This window comes from Sinohyriopsis cumingii, chromosome 15, assembly GCF_028554795.1.
Source record: "Sinohyriopsis cumingii isolate HCF-2022 chromosome 15, ASM2855479v2, whole genome shotgun sequence".
Classification (NCBI taxonomy): domain Eukaryota; kingdom Metazoa; phylum Mollusca; class Bivalvia; order Unionida; family Unionidae; genus Sinohyriopsis; species Sinohyriopsis cumingii.
Window position 1 is genome coordinate 22055036 of NC_142975.1, and position 16636 is coordinate 22071671.

The 16636-nt window shown below is 39.2% G+C and overlaps 1 protein-coding gene across 2 annotated transcripts in view; it reads left to right on the forward strand.

Annotated features, from left to right (window-relative positions):
* Positions 1–15794, forward strand: part of LOC149781395 (polyamine-transporting ATPase 13A3-like) — a 110338-nt gene extending 94544 nt beyond the window's left edge. The window contains exon 13 of one of the 2 annotated variants that reach the window (XM_089935488.1): positions 15745–15794. The gene's annotated coding sequence lies outside the window, so the exon portion shown is untranslated. Of the gene's footprint in view, positions 1–14562; positions 14604–15744 lie in introns of those variants that run through there. The other variant, XM_089935489.1, reaches the window with a different exon arrangement.
* The last annotated feature ends 842 nt before the right edge of the window (positions 15795–16636 follow it).

Here is a 16636-nt window from a genome sequence, read left to right on the forward strand (position 1 = left end):
AGGGCACTAACAATTGCTGATGGAACACAGTGACCTGGACAACATTTGACAATATGAAGGCTTGATCAAGTGCAAAGTTTTGCATCCCATAGACTTGTACCAACCTAGGGTACCTCACCATTGTCAAGGAAAACTGATGTTTCCCTTGTGCCGTACTTGTACTGAAACGTGCAATCAAGACCGACCTTGTCAACACTCCCAGGAAGAATGTGCCTTGACAGGAACATGGGTCAGCATAGAATTGTTCAAAAATCTGGATTAAATTTACCACTTTCCCAAGACACATAAATACCACAAGGGCGATGAGATTCAGAAAGGCATTTTTGCAGACTACATGGATGCCTTTTTGAAACCGCGGCTATCATTCCTTGTGCCACACTCCCGAAGACCAAAAAACATTCAAAGAGAAATACTGGGAGCAGGAAGGCATCACTTTAGACCACATCAAGAAAAATGAAGGAAGGCAATCGTTTGCCAAAGTGATGTTAAATTGCTTGTGGGGCAAAATGGCACAACAACCATGTTTACCCAAGACAGAGTATTTGACAGAACCTAACCGGTACTCCCAGATGATTCATGACAAAACCAAATACAGGAAACACATGGACGTCAATCGTGAGGATTTGATCTTAGTCAATTATGAAGAAAAATTGGACTTTGTACAAGCCAACGAATTTGGAAATGTCATCATTGCAGCTTATGTGATAGCCCATGCTCGCTTAAAATTGTATGAAGCTTTAGAACTGTTAGGTGATCACGTCTTGTACTTTGACATGGACAGTTGATCTACATTGATTCCCCGGGTCAACGTCACCCTGACATTGAAGGAGACCATTTAGGAGCCTGAGCAGATGAACACCCCGACGAGAAGATTTTAAGCTTCGTTAATGGTGGTCCTAAACATTATGGCTACGAATACGGGGACAAACAAGGAGAAGTGCACATAGAGTGTAAAGTGAAAGGATTGACTCTCAATTATCGCATCAGTCAAGTGGTGAACTTTGGGGTATTGAAAGAAGTCTTGCAGTCTGGAGAGGATGGAAACTTTAGAGTGACCACCTATGAACCGTATAAGATTGTGCATTTACCCACTCACCAAATTGTCAGTTGGCCTTTGAAAAAAATCGTGTACCAGAAGTGAGTGTGACTTCCCAACCACTTCATTTTACCATACGGACATGTCAGTATAAACAATGGTTCCAAGAGGATAACCACCAACAAGAAGGATGACTTCACTACAGCAAGAATTGAGTGAGAGACCCAATGAGAACTCCAAGTTCAAACCATACCATTTTCCTGTCTTTTTGCCTGTCTATTGTGATTGTGCCCGTTGATTGGAAATGTTTCAAAAATGGACCACGGTTAGGGAAGGATTACCTACTTCAAATGGTTTAGCTAGAACAGGGTTTGTCTACTTGGGACCTGAGACTGGATTGGGATATGAAGTACAGTGTTTCAGTTGTGGTCTGAAGTTGCAAATGTAGTCAAGTGCTTCAGTTGCAGTGTGTCACTACACCAGTGGGAACAAAGATCATGCGTACCTGGAGCATGCTCAGTGGTGTCCGATTACACAAAGTGGAACAACTAGAATCAAACGTTGGACACCAATGAGACCAGTATTTAAATCCCATTTAAAATATAACATTCAATCATTACCAAAATGAACTGCAAGAGAAGATCTACAAGAAAGTTTGGCAGGGACAGAGCAAAATCTCAGTGGGTGACTGTAGAACTTTTGTGTCGAGAAATTCACAAGAGGAAAGTGAAAAAGTCAACAAACGTGTCAGATTTCTCTGGATCAAGTGTGCGTTCATCCTATTATTCTGCTTTAAGACCATTTACCATCAGAAGATTTTATTGACATTCTTGACAGATACCCTGAATGGCAGTGGTCAGAAATTACTCACTATGTTCATTATTTTTGCTCTAGGAGAAGATTTTAAATAAAATAATCCTGACTGACATGATCATGAATACTTTACAAGAGAACATTTGTGGCTTGCCTGTGGAGTTGAGAGAAAGCATTTACCAACAGCTGGTCAAAATACAAGTGAAACGCAAAGAACAATTGCATCCGTTATGTCACCAGTGTTTGAACCACTGGCACCTGAATGCTACAAAAGGACTGATTCGGATGAAAGTGTTCATGTGGTCAGACATTGATCAACTACCCATTGGCACAAAGGACTGGATTGTTGTGTCTTGTTCTTCTTACTACAAGGTAGACTTACTGCAGTGAATTCAAGAGGAACAGTTAGAGAGTTACCAAAATATTTTACTCAACGTAAACTTAGTTGAAGAGGAAACTTCTGAATGGTGTCTTATTATGTGCAAGTTAGTGACTAAACTAGTTAGATTTGCCACTGGAGTAAAATCATCTCTGTGCAGAAAGTACACCTATTGTCTCCGACAAAAAGAGGTATAAAAACAGGCTGCCATGCCACAACATTTGTCATAAGTGATACAAAAGATTCCATGGAAGGAAATCAATGACACTATTCAAACGGTGGAAGATTACCAATATTTATTACAAGAACTGTCCATTGAATTTGGGTCATCATGTGGTGTGTGTCTTAGTGACTTGCTTTCTGGGATTTTGTTTACCAGCCAATTCCTTGTGGTCTCTTTATGAACATTACTTACCACCAAATAAAACATGAAAGTGGTTCCTTTAAATGTCCACGAGAAACTCATTTTGTTCAAAGCCTTGCATTTTCATCTGGACACTTCATGACCTCTATGGTAAAATAAGATTCGTCAACTTTTAGGTACCAAAGATGTGTATGACGATGTATGTGTAGCTTGTGACTTACACCCTCAATGGATAGCTGTACGTGATTGGAAAAATTGGGGCTTTGAGGCTTGGACCAAAGAAGTGGCCCATTATGCTCAAGAGTTGTGATCCTCCATTCAAATGTCCAAGGAAAATGTAACTTTTAAACCTGTGTTAGTGACAGTGCTAGAAGAACCCATCACTGAGGACAATCACTCCCTTCAGGCCAGGACTGTCATGGACATTCCTGAACGACCATTCCAGGAGGACACCTGTGTGACTGCAACCCATGTAGAGACTGTAAGAACATTACACACTGTCCCTAGGACGCCTTGGTTACCAAAAATCATATTGTACAGAGACTTGTTTATACTCCATTTTGATCATTTTGATGTGTATTTTATTGTTGTACTTAACCATTTGGCTTTTATGTGTTTTTGTCTTTTGTGTTGTTCCATCTTAAACATGTGTTGAAATAAACGTGTCCTGAAAAGGTATAAAAACTCTTGTCTTGTCTGTCTTCATGTAAAAAGTGTCATTCTTTGCACTATGGCTACCTCTGCTATCTCTGCTCCCTCTTCCTCCCCTTTCAAACTCATCAACAAACACTAAGATCATTCCAGTTGGGAGGCCTTGTATCTTCTTCATCCCATTAACATGTTAATTGCTGGACCTAGTGGTTCAGGCAAAACCGAATTTGTCAAACGTTTGATTGAACATAAACATCATTTGATTGATTGTTCACCTCAATGAATCATGAGTGTTACAGAGAGTTTCAATTGGCATACAACATCTTGCAAGAAAGTCGAGGTGATTCCATTGTGTTTGTGGAAGGCATTCCTTTGCGAAGAAGACGGAATCTTGTCTGACCCCAGTGAAACCCATCTGGTCATTTTTGATGACATGTTAGGAGAAGACAAAGACGAGATTAAACTGTGGTTTATGCACAGAGGGCATCATTGTAATGCCAGTGTCATTTACATCACTCAAAATTTGTTCGAACAAAGTTAAGCCCATCGCACCATCAGTCTCAATGCTCATTACATGGTCTTGTGTAAAAGCCCTAGAGATAAATCGCAAGTGCAAGTCTTAGTCAAACAGTTAGGAACGCCTTGGCTGACTCATGCATACGACGATGTCAATCAATCCCCAAACACCTCTTTGCTTGTGGATTTAAAACCCACCACCCACACCCACCCACACTTATTTGTACCTGTTTGTTTCACCACTAGTGTTAAGATGGAGTGCCTGTCCTGTACATGTCCCATCACTGACTTAACAAAAATATCTATAAAAACTTTGGACACATTGGGTCTGTCTCACACATCGTCAACATGATGTCCCTTCAGTTCCAACATGACATCCCTTCAGTCTCATCTTCCCATCAAATCGATTCATGCCTTGTACAGCATCAGTTGCAAAAAAATCCACAAATTCGTGCCCAAAGAAGAAAAAGATCAACAGTGTCAAAACCAGGTCACTGCGCCAGAAAAAGAAAAGCCCACAGAAAAAGAAAAAGAAAAGCCCTCAGAAAACAGCTTCTGCCCACAAGAGAGACACTTCAGCCAGGATACAACCTTACATTCGCAAACCATGACCTGCAGTGACAGTGACTGCATCTCCAGTAGCCTCAGGTTCTTCCACTTCTCCATTGCTAGTAATTCCAACCAAACGCAATTTGACACCCGTTCGTCCTCAGTTGATGAAACAATGGAAATCCTCCACGATGCATGATACCTGTCATCAAGCTGATACAACATAAAGACAATCATGGTGACATGTTCCAGTATAAAAAAGGCCTGAGGCAAAGAATGGGCATCAGTGTTTTTGTACTCCTGAAGACCCAAAGATGTCACCCCCCAAAAGTCATCCCTCTTCTAAACCCAAAGGAAAGAAAAGGAAAGGACTGCCTCCTCATTTAGTCAAACATGGGGACATGTTGTCTGTCCTGTCCAAAGCTTTTCCACCCATGCGGTCATCGATACCATGTGGAATGCTGTTTGAACATATTGAAAGACACAATACCTTTGTCTAAACACCAGAAAAAATGCTTAGCCACAAATCGTCATGTTCTTCGCCAATAGTTTAAAAGAAAATACCCATTATTCAAAAGAAAAAGATGTTGGTACAACACTGAGGAATTTTGCCTCTGTTACTAGGACCCTTGCTGAAAGGAGTATTGGGAACCATGCTGGGAGGACCCATGGGTACAAGATAAAAAGGGACCAAGAAGATAAAAGGGACCTCTGGAGTCCAAAAATCTCAGACAAATCCCTTGAAATTGGATGAAAGGATGAAAACTGGCTTTGGTGCCTTACAAATGATGGATGGAATACCATAGCTGGCAAGAACAGTGGAACCCGCATTTGCCTCCCAATCTGAATTTGACTGAGATGTCCCAGTTACAACATGAATTGCAGTCATTGATGAATTGCCACAATTTGTCTGAAACAGAAAAATCGCAAAAGTATGGTCAACTCTTGCAACAACTACAACTCTTTCACCAGAAAGCTTTAGACACAACAGCTCTACCCACTCTGAAAGATTTTGTGACCCTGATGAAAAGTCCACCCCCACCACCCCCAGTGGTCAAGATGGACGCAACCCCATAAAAGCCTGAGGAAGAAGAGGTACAAGAAGTCTTTCAAACACTGTCAACAACTCCCATTCCTAGTAAGATTGCAGCATCTTTGTTGATCACTTCCTCTACACCCCAATGAGAAGAACTGAAAGCTTGGGTTAAAAAGATGATGTACACTCCTCCTTTGACAGAAGTGAAAAAGAAAGAAGGGAAACCAGAAGTGAAAAAAGAAAAGAAGACCAATGCCATTTTGTTAGCACCTCCATTACTACCTTCGACTTCTACTCATGTGGCCCATAGGAGATGTAAATCCATTTCCAAACCACTCACTCCATCCAAAGTAGCATCAGCAAAGAGTGGGTGACTTATAAAAGAATGGAGAAGGTATTAGCCAGCATTTACTGCTAACCAGCCCATCCTGAAGGTTATGGAGGAGTTCAGAAATTGTATCATACTGCCAAAACTCACCTGAAAAGTCTCTGTTTATTTCAAGTGCACTGATGGTTACAAGAACAAGGCATGTACACTTTACATAAATCCATTCGATGAAAATTTTCCAGAAGTTGCACTCAAGTGGAGGGCATTGATCATCAATGGCAAGCTGATTTAGCCAATGTCTCTCGACTGGCCACCTATAATCGTGGCTACAAATATTTGTTTTGTGTCATTGATGTCTTTTCCAAATTTGCCTGGGTCATCACGTTGACTTCTAAATCGAGCAGTGAGTTAGTGTGAGCCCTCCAACTGGTGTTGAAACAAAGCGGTCATCACCCTTTTCAATGGCATACTGACAAAGGTACAGAATTTCTGAACCAAGCTTTCCAAAAAGAATCGGACGTGCTCTCCAAGAAGTGACTCCCACCAATAAGTGACCATTTTCTAGCACCTTTTTGATACTTCCACGATGGTGGCTGTCCCCAAGAAAGGTGGAGTGTTGGCAGTAGGAGATTGGGTGTGCATTGGCAAAACCAAATGCACTTTTCACAAAGGTTACTTACCCAACTGGACCACTGAATTGTTTCGTGTCACTATACTAGTGCATGGCCATCATCCTGCCATCTATAAATTGGAAGACATGAACGGGGAAGTGTTGAAAGGAATGTTTTACTTGCTTGAGTTACAACGTGTCACCACAAAAGAAGATGATGTGTATGACATAGAAAGCATTCTTGAATGAAGAACCCATAAAGTGGGAAATTGACGTGTCAAAGAAGTCAAAGTGCATTGGAAAGGATATCCTCCCAGTTTTGATTCTTGGATCGACGCTTCACAAGTCATCAACTATAAAAAGAAGTGACCATCATGCCCTTTCACACAGCCTCAGCTACTGCTACCACTGCAGTGGCCACTCCTTCACCTAGTTCTTCTCTGCAAGATCTATAAAAGCAACCCTTGTGGGTGTGGTGTGGAGAATGTGTGCCGAAAACACAAATCGTCTTTTTCTGCCAAATCTTTGTGGTGTATTGCATCATCAGTGCTGCCATTGCCAATTTGAGTTTGCAACAAGGAGACAAACAATTGTGGACCATTTTACTGAGCAGCTGCATCGGTTACCTTATTCCCAATCCTTCCCTCAAACGGGAACATTGGAGCCTTGCATCCAATGCCAGTCACCCTCCCAGCAGTAACCACTCCAACAACAACATTTTGGAAGGAGACACTGAGTGACCCCTCAGACAGCAGAACTCTAGAATTATGAACAACAATAACCAATTTTACTTAACCTTACACAGCAACAGTTCCATGGAGGTGTTTCCCCACAATACTTTGTGTTGTTACATGGCCAACTTACCTCAGGTCATCCAGATGGATCACAAAGCCCATTGGGAAGTGGCTTTGGTGAAAATTATTCACCTGACACAAATCTAAAAGATACTTGAAGATCAACAACAATTTAAGGTTGAAGTTCATGACGAGCAAGTGCAAAAGTACTTGAATAACAATGTAAAATGTGGTGATAAAGAATATGACACAAACTCAAAAGTGGACCTACAACATCCTAATTCCCTCAGGCTATTATTTTAGTGGTCAACATTTGGTGAATACGATTGCTACCAGGTTTAATGTCATGTTTCTTAAAGGGGTGAACAGTGCCAGGAAAGTGTCACTATTGAATACCATAAAGTGTCTCGTTGCCTACTGATGAAATTTCCTGAGCGGAATAAAGTGTTGTCCGTTTTAGTTTGTCCTGAATTGTTTGACATTGTGGGTGGGGACATGGAGATGAGGAAGAAAATAGAGGAAAAAAGAGAATTAGCAGTCATTTCCAACAATGAATATTTTGCCAAGTTTTTTCATTCCCCAGCAAAAATGAACCAAGGACTGAATTTGATCTTTGTGTACTCCGATGTAGTCTAGTACAACGTGATGATCAGACACACCTCTGTACCGTTACTGTGTGTCATTCCTTTCAAAGTGGATTCTGCCACGAATGCTGACTAGGAAGGTGGAAACACCTACCATGTTCACTGTGAATCTTTACATCTTCATTATTTACCCATCAGATGTATTTTGATACTGTCAACATTGCTATAAAAGGAGATCTTGCACAAAATAGTTCATTCACCAAAGGGAAAGTCACAGTGAACCCAATTTTCGAAAATCTCATCACTAACAAACAAATTCCCAAAGAAGCATTCTTGAGAGCAGGCAAAAATGTCTTGCTGCTAATGGGCAAAGACATTTTGGGCCAATGAGAAATGCCTATAAATGCCCTGGATGGTGCCAAGTCAAGCATTCCTGCTTCCCTGATGCGACAGCAAGGACAAGGTAGAATGAGACGACGAAGAAAACACCCTTTCAGAAGCCTTCATACTCATAAAGCTATACAGACTAAGAAAAGAAGAATCGTCCAAGAGTTTGACGTTTTTGATTATTAAATCATAGAGACATAAAAATGATGCACCGAGAGTCTTGCACCTGTTCCAAAATCAGAACTGGATCTGTTTGCCATGCCACCCACTATGATGACAATGCAAGAATCCCAATGGATCGAATTTCATCCCGTTTCCTCTGTCAAGGACTCAGGATCAACTCCCATTGAGTTTGAAATCAAAGGACAGCCTGAAGATTACATCGATCTGAATAGCAGTTACTTGAAAGTCAAAATTCAAGATCCAACTGGAAATTCTATAGACAGTGAGCCAGTAGCTCCCGTCAACAATTCTGTAGACAGTGAGCCAGTAGCTCCCGTCAACAATTCTATAGACAGTGAGCCAGTAGCTCCCATCAACAATTCTATAGACAGTAAGCCAGTAGCTCCCATCAACAATTCTATAGACAGTAAGCCAGTAGCTCCCATCAACAATTCTATAGACAGTAAGCCAGTAGCTCCCATCAACAATTCTATAGACAGTAAGCCAGTAGCTCCCATCAACAATTCTATAGACAGTGAGCCAGTAGCTCCCGTCAACAATTTTATGCATTCCTTGTTCAGCTCAGTGGATTTGTGCTTGAATAAGAAATTGGTCAGAAGCAGCATGGATACTTACCCTTAACATGGGAAACTCTATTAACATATGGAGAAGAAGTCAAGAACATTCATCTGGATGCTTGTGTGGTATGGAAACCTGTCACACCAGGTCAATTTAACAACAAGGTAGTGGATGTAAAGAAAGACCACTATAAGGGATTTATAGAATGACAAAACAAAATCATAGACAACAAGAGTTTAAAACTGATGGATCATTTGCATTTGAACATGTGGTTACAAGAAAAGTATTTGCTGAATGGTGTGGATGTTTGCCTGAGACTGAATCGCAGCAGTACTGCTTTCCATTTAATGGATGTAAATGATGACGCTTACAAAACCAAAATCAAGGAAGCCAAACTCTATGTACGACATGTGGAAGTGTTACCTAAAGTGGGAAATGACATCAGTCACACTTTGAGCAGAATGACTGCCAAGTATCCGATACAATGCGTGGAAGTGACAACTTTCACCATTCCCACTGGACAGCACTCTATGATCAAAGATCATCTGTTCCAAGGGCAGTTACCCAAAACGTTTAATCCTTGGTATCTTGAGCAACACAGGCTTCAGTGGAGTCAAGAATGAAAATCCTTTCAACTGTTATCACTATGATGTATCCAAGATCGAAGTCAATCATGATGGCAAGACCTTGTGTACCAGACCCTTTGAACCTAAGTTTGGCGACAAGAAGAATTACTTGAGGTCATACTTGTCCCTATATGAAGCCACTGGACAGTTTGGAACCAACACCAGTCACAGCATTACATACGAGGATTATGCAGGAGGCTAAACTTTGTGGGCTTTTGATTTCACTTCAGACCAAGGCAGTGATGAGGGACATTTCCACCATGTTAAATCTGGTCAGATTCGTGTGGAACTTCAGTTTGCTAAACCTCTACCCCACACAGTGAACATCCTCTTGTATACCGAATTTGACAATACCATAGAAATCAACAGTTTGAGAGAAGTTATTCTGACTATTAGAAGCTATGGAAGACTGTTATCCCTCTTTGAATTGATCACTTATCATTACATGTGAAGAAAAAACAAAAGAAAATGGATACCTGGGGACTTTATTATCTTTTGAACCACAGTTCATACACTGCTTCTTGGAATCCTGTCGTCTGTGCTAAAGATGAACTACCTCATTGCAAACCTCAAGACCATCAAGCTTATGTCATCAACACGGGCGACAGTCATCTCCCAGGAACCCACTGGATAGCCATTTACTTTCCTAAAGAAGGTTGTGTGCAGTATTTTGATTTGTATGGATTGCCCCCTTTGGAAGATGATATCATAGACTTTATGAGAAGAAATGCTCAGATGACACGATTCAATAATGTGAAATTATAAGGCATGGATTCCATGGTGTGTGGACAATATTGTGTGTATTTTCTTCATCAGTGCAGTCTTGGATATTCTTTAGAACATTTAGTGACTTATTTTTTATCATCATTCTTCTAGAAACAATGAAAAATTAGATTGATTGTTTTGTGACCATTATGGTTATCTTTTGTCTTTAGCTAGGAAACGTAGTGTAAATCAATGACCCAGTGACTTCCATCAGTGGAAGTCTAACTTCAGTTCACAACGTTGTCAAACTTGTCCAAGGTAGATTGTTATAAGAAAAATGTTTGATTGTTAGTTTAAAAATTGTTATTTGTTAATTAATGGTTGTTATTTATTTGAATAAAAATGTTGTGTTTTGAAAAAGGCACCTGTCGTTTGTTTGCCATTTTTATGATGAACCATGCTCTTTGACTTCTCTCTATCCATAACCCCCAAATCAAAATATCCTAGCGTTCCAACTCTAAACTGTTTAGGGATGTTTTCTATTGCATCCGCGCTTGAACCATAGTCTTCAGTCTGACCATCCGTTGTTGACTCATCCTCCTATGAAGATGTGCTCAAGACTAGCCAAGCTGAATGAAGCTTACATGAATTTACATCGTGTCAGGCAAAGCCTGATACCAAAGCCTGCAGATATAGAGAATGTCAGAATGTTGAAAGTGACAGTAGACCTGATAGAAGAGCTCTTCAGAGAGGAAATCAAGAAAGAGAAAGAAGAATGGACAGAGAAGTACATACTTCAGAAACAGCAGAGAGAACAGCAGCAGCAACAGCAACAGCAGGAACCAGACAGAGGTTTTGTCGACTGCCATGTAGATACCAAAGAGTTCTCCTCTTTCTGAAGAAGCAGGCCCAGTCCTGTGGGAAAGCCTGCTGCCAGACGGGGACACAATCTTAGACAATAAAAGATTGCCATAGCTCCTCATCCACAAATACAGCCCTTTTCAGGGCTACCCAATACTCTAGAAAAGAGAGAGTAATTCAATTGCCAATGGTATACTAGTGAGTTAGAAACAATAGAAGTTTGTCTATAGGCACTTTGTTTCAAATTCGTAGTTTGTCAAATAGTCAGTGAGTTTTTTTATAGTAGTTAGGGTTTGTAAGTAAAAAAATAAGTGAGTGTTTCTTTTAAGTTTGCGTGTTCCATGTTTGTTGGGGTAATGATATGGACAATGTAAGTTTTGGTGATGTGGGGGGGGGGGTGTTTTCCTTCACATCTGTGCTTGACATATAAAGGGAGTGCTCATCAGTCTGGCTACCCCTGTTGATTCATCAACTGAAGAATGAGTTGCAGAATCGCTAAATTAACTGAACTTCAGATGCACCTGGATCATGCCAGGTGACTCCTTGATGAGCTGACCATAGAGGCAGTCAAGGAAAAGGATAGGATAAGAAGAGGAAGAAAAAAAGAAGGAAAGAAAAAGAACTATTCCACCTCACCTCATGCTGAGACCTCTGTGTGAGATCAAGCCTGAGGTGAGGAGACCTCCAAAGGCACCACCAGTACCACAGCCACTACCAACACAGCAGCATCTACCAGGACTGCTCCAGTGGCCTAGTGGTTAGAGCATCCGTCTAGGAAGCAGGAGGTTGTGGGTTCAATTCCCGGCTGAGTCATACCAAAGACTTACAATAATGATACTAACATCTGCCTCACTTGGCACTCAACATCAAGAGGTTAGTGTTAGGACTGGTCGGCCTGGTGTCAGGATAATGTGACTGGGTGGAACATTATGCTACATGTTTGCAGCATGATGCCCCAGTGCTGGACATCACTATAAACTGCCACACTGCAGTCATCATAACGATATGACTGAAAAATTGTTAAAGCTACGTAAAAAATCCTAATCACACACACACACACACACACACACACACACGTGTGCCTCTACCAGTACCACAGCCAGTAGCAGTACCGGTGTGTGTTTAAAATATAAGGAGGCCACAACATCCCTGAGTACAAAATAGAAGAGAGAGGGAAGTCTTCACTATCCCTGAAAGTGAAGATTGGGAAAGTGAAGCGAATCAACCCCCCTCTGCAACAACAATGGTGAATTGGGCAAATTATTGGAGTCGTCATTGTATTGTGGTGCCAGGCCTGGGAGATGTCACCATTAGCCAGGTGAATCTGAAGATTAAAAAAACCCAGCCCTTTTCAGGGCTAACCAAAGCTCTAGAAAAGAGACGCTATTCAAATTGCCAATTTGAGAGAGTGAGTAGTGTAATTATTAACACTCACTCTTTTACTGATGTGTGTGTGTATGTATGTGTGTATGAGCTCATGTACATTTGTGTGGATATTAGAGTGTGTGTTTGAATAAGTGAGCATAAATTTGTGTGGATAGTAGATTTTCGGGGTTTGTACGTGTTCATGCATGTTTGTGTGGATAGTTGAGTGTGTGTGGTTTTTTTACCTTCCCTTCTGTGTGGTTGGTATATTTGGATTTGTTTCTTTTTTCCTTCCCATGAGTGGATAGTAATATTGTGGTTATGTGGATAGTATAGTAAGGGTTTGTTTTTATCCTACTCGTATGGATATTATAATTTGGTTTTCGCTTTTCTTCTTCCGTGTGTGGATAGTATATTTTGATTTGTGGATAGTATAGTAAGGGTTTGTTTTTCTCCTTCCATGTGTGGATAGTATATTTTGATTTGTGGATAGTATAGTAAAGGTTTGTTTTTCTCCTTCCATGTGTGGATAGTATATTTTGATTTGTGATAGTACAGTAAGAGTTTGTTTTTCTCCTTCCATGTGTGGATAGTATATTTTGATTTGTGGATAGTATAGTAAGGGTTTGTTTTTCTCCGTCCGTGTGTGGATAGAATATTTTGATTTGTGGATAGTATCGTAAGAGTTTGTTTTTCTCCTTCCATGTGTGGATAGTATATTTTGATTTGTGGATAGTATAGTAAGGGTTTGTTTTTCTCCTTCAGTTGTGTGGATAGTATATTTTGTTTTTGTTTTTTCTCCTTCCCGTGTGTGGATAGTAGATTTGGGTTTGTGGATAGTATATAATAGTTTTTTTCCTCTTTGCATGTGTGAATAGTAGATAATATGAGAAGGTAATGTAATGGATATTTTCCATCATGTCCGTGCTTGACACATATAAATTAAAAGCATTTGTCATTCATGCCATTCTACGGAATAACAAAAGAAGAAGATGACAATCGCTTTGTTCAACAACATGAAGGATAGTTGGTGCTGGATGGTGGATGCTGAAGTGGAAAGGTTTGAGAAGGAATGGAAGTATCCAGTTACAAAAGACTTTGTAATAAGACAAGTAACAAGCCTAAATGTGGCCATGGATCTTGTGAAAGACATGACAGAGGAAGAAGTGAAGAGATTAAGAGGCTTCATTCACCCTCAGTATGTGTGAGTGGGAACATTGAAGGTCAGGCCAATGATAATGTGATGAAAGTCAGGTGTTTTTCACAAGATATATTGAAGTACACAGAGTGGTTTTTTGTAAGGTGGGGGCTGGACCAGCTATAGAAAGCAGAAAAACTGATGAGAAACGTGCTGGAAAAAGAAGTGAAGAAGATAAAAGAAAGGTGGTCAAAGGAAAGAAAGAAAGAAAACAATGAAAAAGGAGGAGTTTGAGAGACTAAATGAAAACTGGATGAAAGTGTAGGAGAAATGTAGATCGATGGGCCATCCTGACTGGATGCCAGAGGATGAAAAGAAGAAGAAGAAAGGAATGATTGAAAAAGTGAGAAAATGGTGGATCACCTGGAACAAATAGATGAACCCAAAGGCCCTTGTCAGGGTCACTCATATGCCTCGAAAAGATTTTCTTTCTTGCCAGATTGTTTTTAGTGTGTGTTGTATAGTTATCTGTTGTATGTTGCCTGTGTTATCTCAGTCTCTGTTCTGCCAGTCCCGTTCCCGCCAAGCGTTCTAGGTTGTTTTTTCCCCCTGCTGTTTGCTCTGATTGAGGTTAGCCCCTTGCTACATTGTTGCTAATCATCAGTACTGTGACATCACCTTACCTGTTCCATTCCTCTTGTCCCTATACAGTCCCAATACGTTTTGTCCCTCTATAGTCCCACCCATGTTAAAATTCCCCACGTTAAATTCCCATTGTCCCTATATCGTACCATGACCTTTTTGACTGGATTTTCCATTGTCCCTATATCATCCCACTTCACTACTAATGGAGGGTAATTTTGTGATAGTACATCCCTATTCCCATGAAACACAGATAAGTACCACAATATTTTTGGCACATTCTATATTTAGATACATAAATTAAACCTCTCCCATGTGAAACCTTCCATGATCCACATATTTTGTGGATTTTTCATGAAATTATTCTCTGAGCCATATCAAATTCTTACCAAAAACTTATAGTTTAATAAAAAAGCTAAATGTTTTCCTTTGCACAGGTTATCACATAAAATGTTCCTGCTATTCATGAAAGTATCCAATCAAAGTTAAAAGAATGGGAGCCCCGTGCTTATTGTGAAATGCCTTTCCAGGTTTGTATCTTGGAAATACTATAATATCCTGCACTTTTGTAGTACAAGGCATTGAAGACATATTTAGAGTGAAATATAATTTTTCATATTGTGAATGACTGTTTAACAATAAAACCAATATTTATTAAAATAAATAATTGAATACTATTCAATTTTATACACAAAAAATGATGGTATAGTTTTTGAAGAATAATTTCAAGATTGTGTCAGATTTTACAAAATATTTATTTCAGGGAAGTTGATTCACCTAATGTGTATACCACACCAACAGGAAGTAAAATGGCTGCTATTGCACATCATTTTGTATGCTATGATTATAGCACATCAATAAGGTTACCATATGGAATATCTGAGACGTAATTTTGCCCAGCAACTGAAAATAACAACCGTTATCTTTCAAAGAAGCATTGTACTATGTCTTGTCATAATTGGATGAAAGTAGCAAAAAATATCAAAGAAATAGCTTCAAGAGGAGGTTTGTAAAAAGGAATTTTTAGTTAGAGGTAAATAATAACTTTTGAGATTTTAATCATGAAACATGCTCAGTGATAGTACAATATGGTATTCTATGTGCTTCATGCTCCATGCATCATATAACCTAAAACTATGGTTTGAATTTGAGGCATCATTTTGAAAACATCTTGGCTATTTTGATGTTGGTTTTATCATTCAAATTCCATGAATATGAGAAATAAATGTTATAATTTTTCAGGGTGTTCTTTGATCTCTCTGATGGTTTACAAAATATTTAAACTGAATAAAATGTAGACTTTATCCATGCATAATATCTTCCCCAACATAATGAATAAATAAATAGCTGGGATACATTAGGCATGATATGTTTTCTTCAGTTTTTGTACCAATTTATGCAATGGTAAAAATTCAGTTTTTCTAGAAAATAATACTTCCTGAAAACTGTTGGAAGTTCTGAGAAATACTTTGAAAAGTCTTTGAAAAACAACTCTGTGGGTCTGTATGAGCCAGCTGTCCTTGCATTTGGGTGATGGGTAGATGTCTGTCAAGTGAATGATCTCAGCACCACTTGGTCCTATTATTTCTGAACAGTAGTAGAAAATCTCTTTATTTCAGATGTTTATATTAGACAGTAAATTCATCACAAAGACCTGCCAAGACTTTGTTGATAGAAGGTGTTGCAGTAGTAATAAACCGAGGTATGTAGCAAGTGTTTTTGACTCATCCCTGTTAGAAAATTGCAAGCATAGCGATCATGTTTCAGGATGGGATGACAGCAGTTCTTGATATTCAGATAATGTGGGAATGGATACAACATTGCGTGTGTTGGTGGTGAGACAATAATGGTGTTTGAATTCAACCTGTTAAATGGAAATGGTTATGCATAAATGTATTTTCTTATTTGATATTTTGACAGTTATAGGAGTCCTATAGCTTTTGCTTTTTTATATATATATATATATATGAATGATAAAAAAAGAATTGAATTTACATTGAATATAGATAAACATTGTTCTTAAGTTTAAACCTAAAGGTATACATACATTGTTTTAAATTATTATCATATCACATATTTTGCTTTCTTTTCAATGAAAAGTACCCTATATGTTATGTTTATGTTTAATTGTCCCATAGGGAAAATTTCAGGAAGTGCAACTAGAAGTCCCATCTATTTCATTTACATTGGACTGTTCCCTGCTTTATTGTTATTTTAAGAGTGGATTAAACTGTATAATTCTTGGGGAGTGGAGAAACTGATTTGTATTAACTTAATGTCTACTGTGGTCTTAAAAATTAGCAAAAATTAAGAAAATTAATGTAATTGCTTACAAAATGTTATTTATATATGCATGCATTTAAAACTTTATTGGACTGTCCTTTATACTTTATGTTGTCGAGGTTATTCTCAGATAATCCCAAACAAATGTTATATCAGTTAAAGTGAAAATTTACTAATAATCCAGTCACTTACATCTGAAACCGATATGCTTATAACATTTTGTTTGTA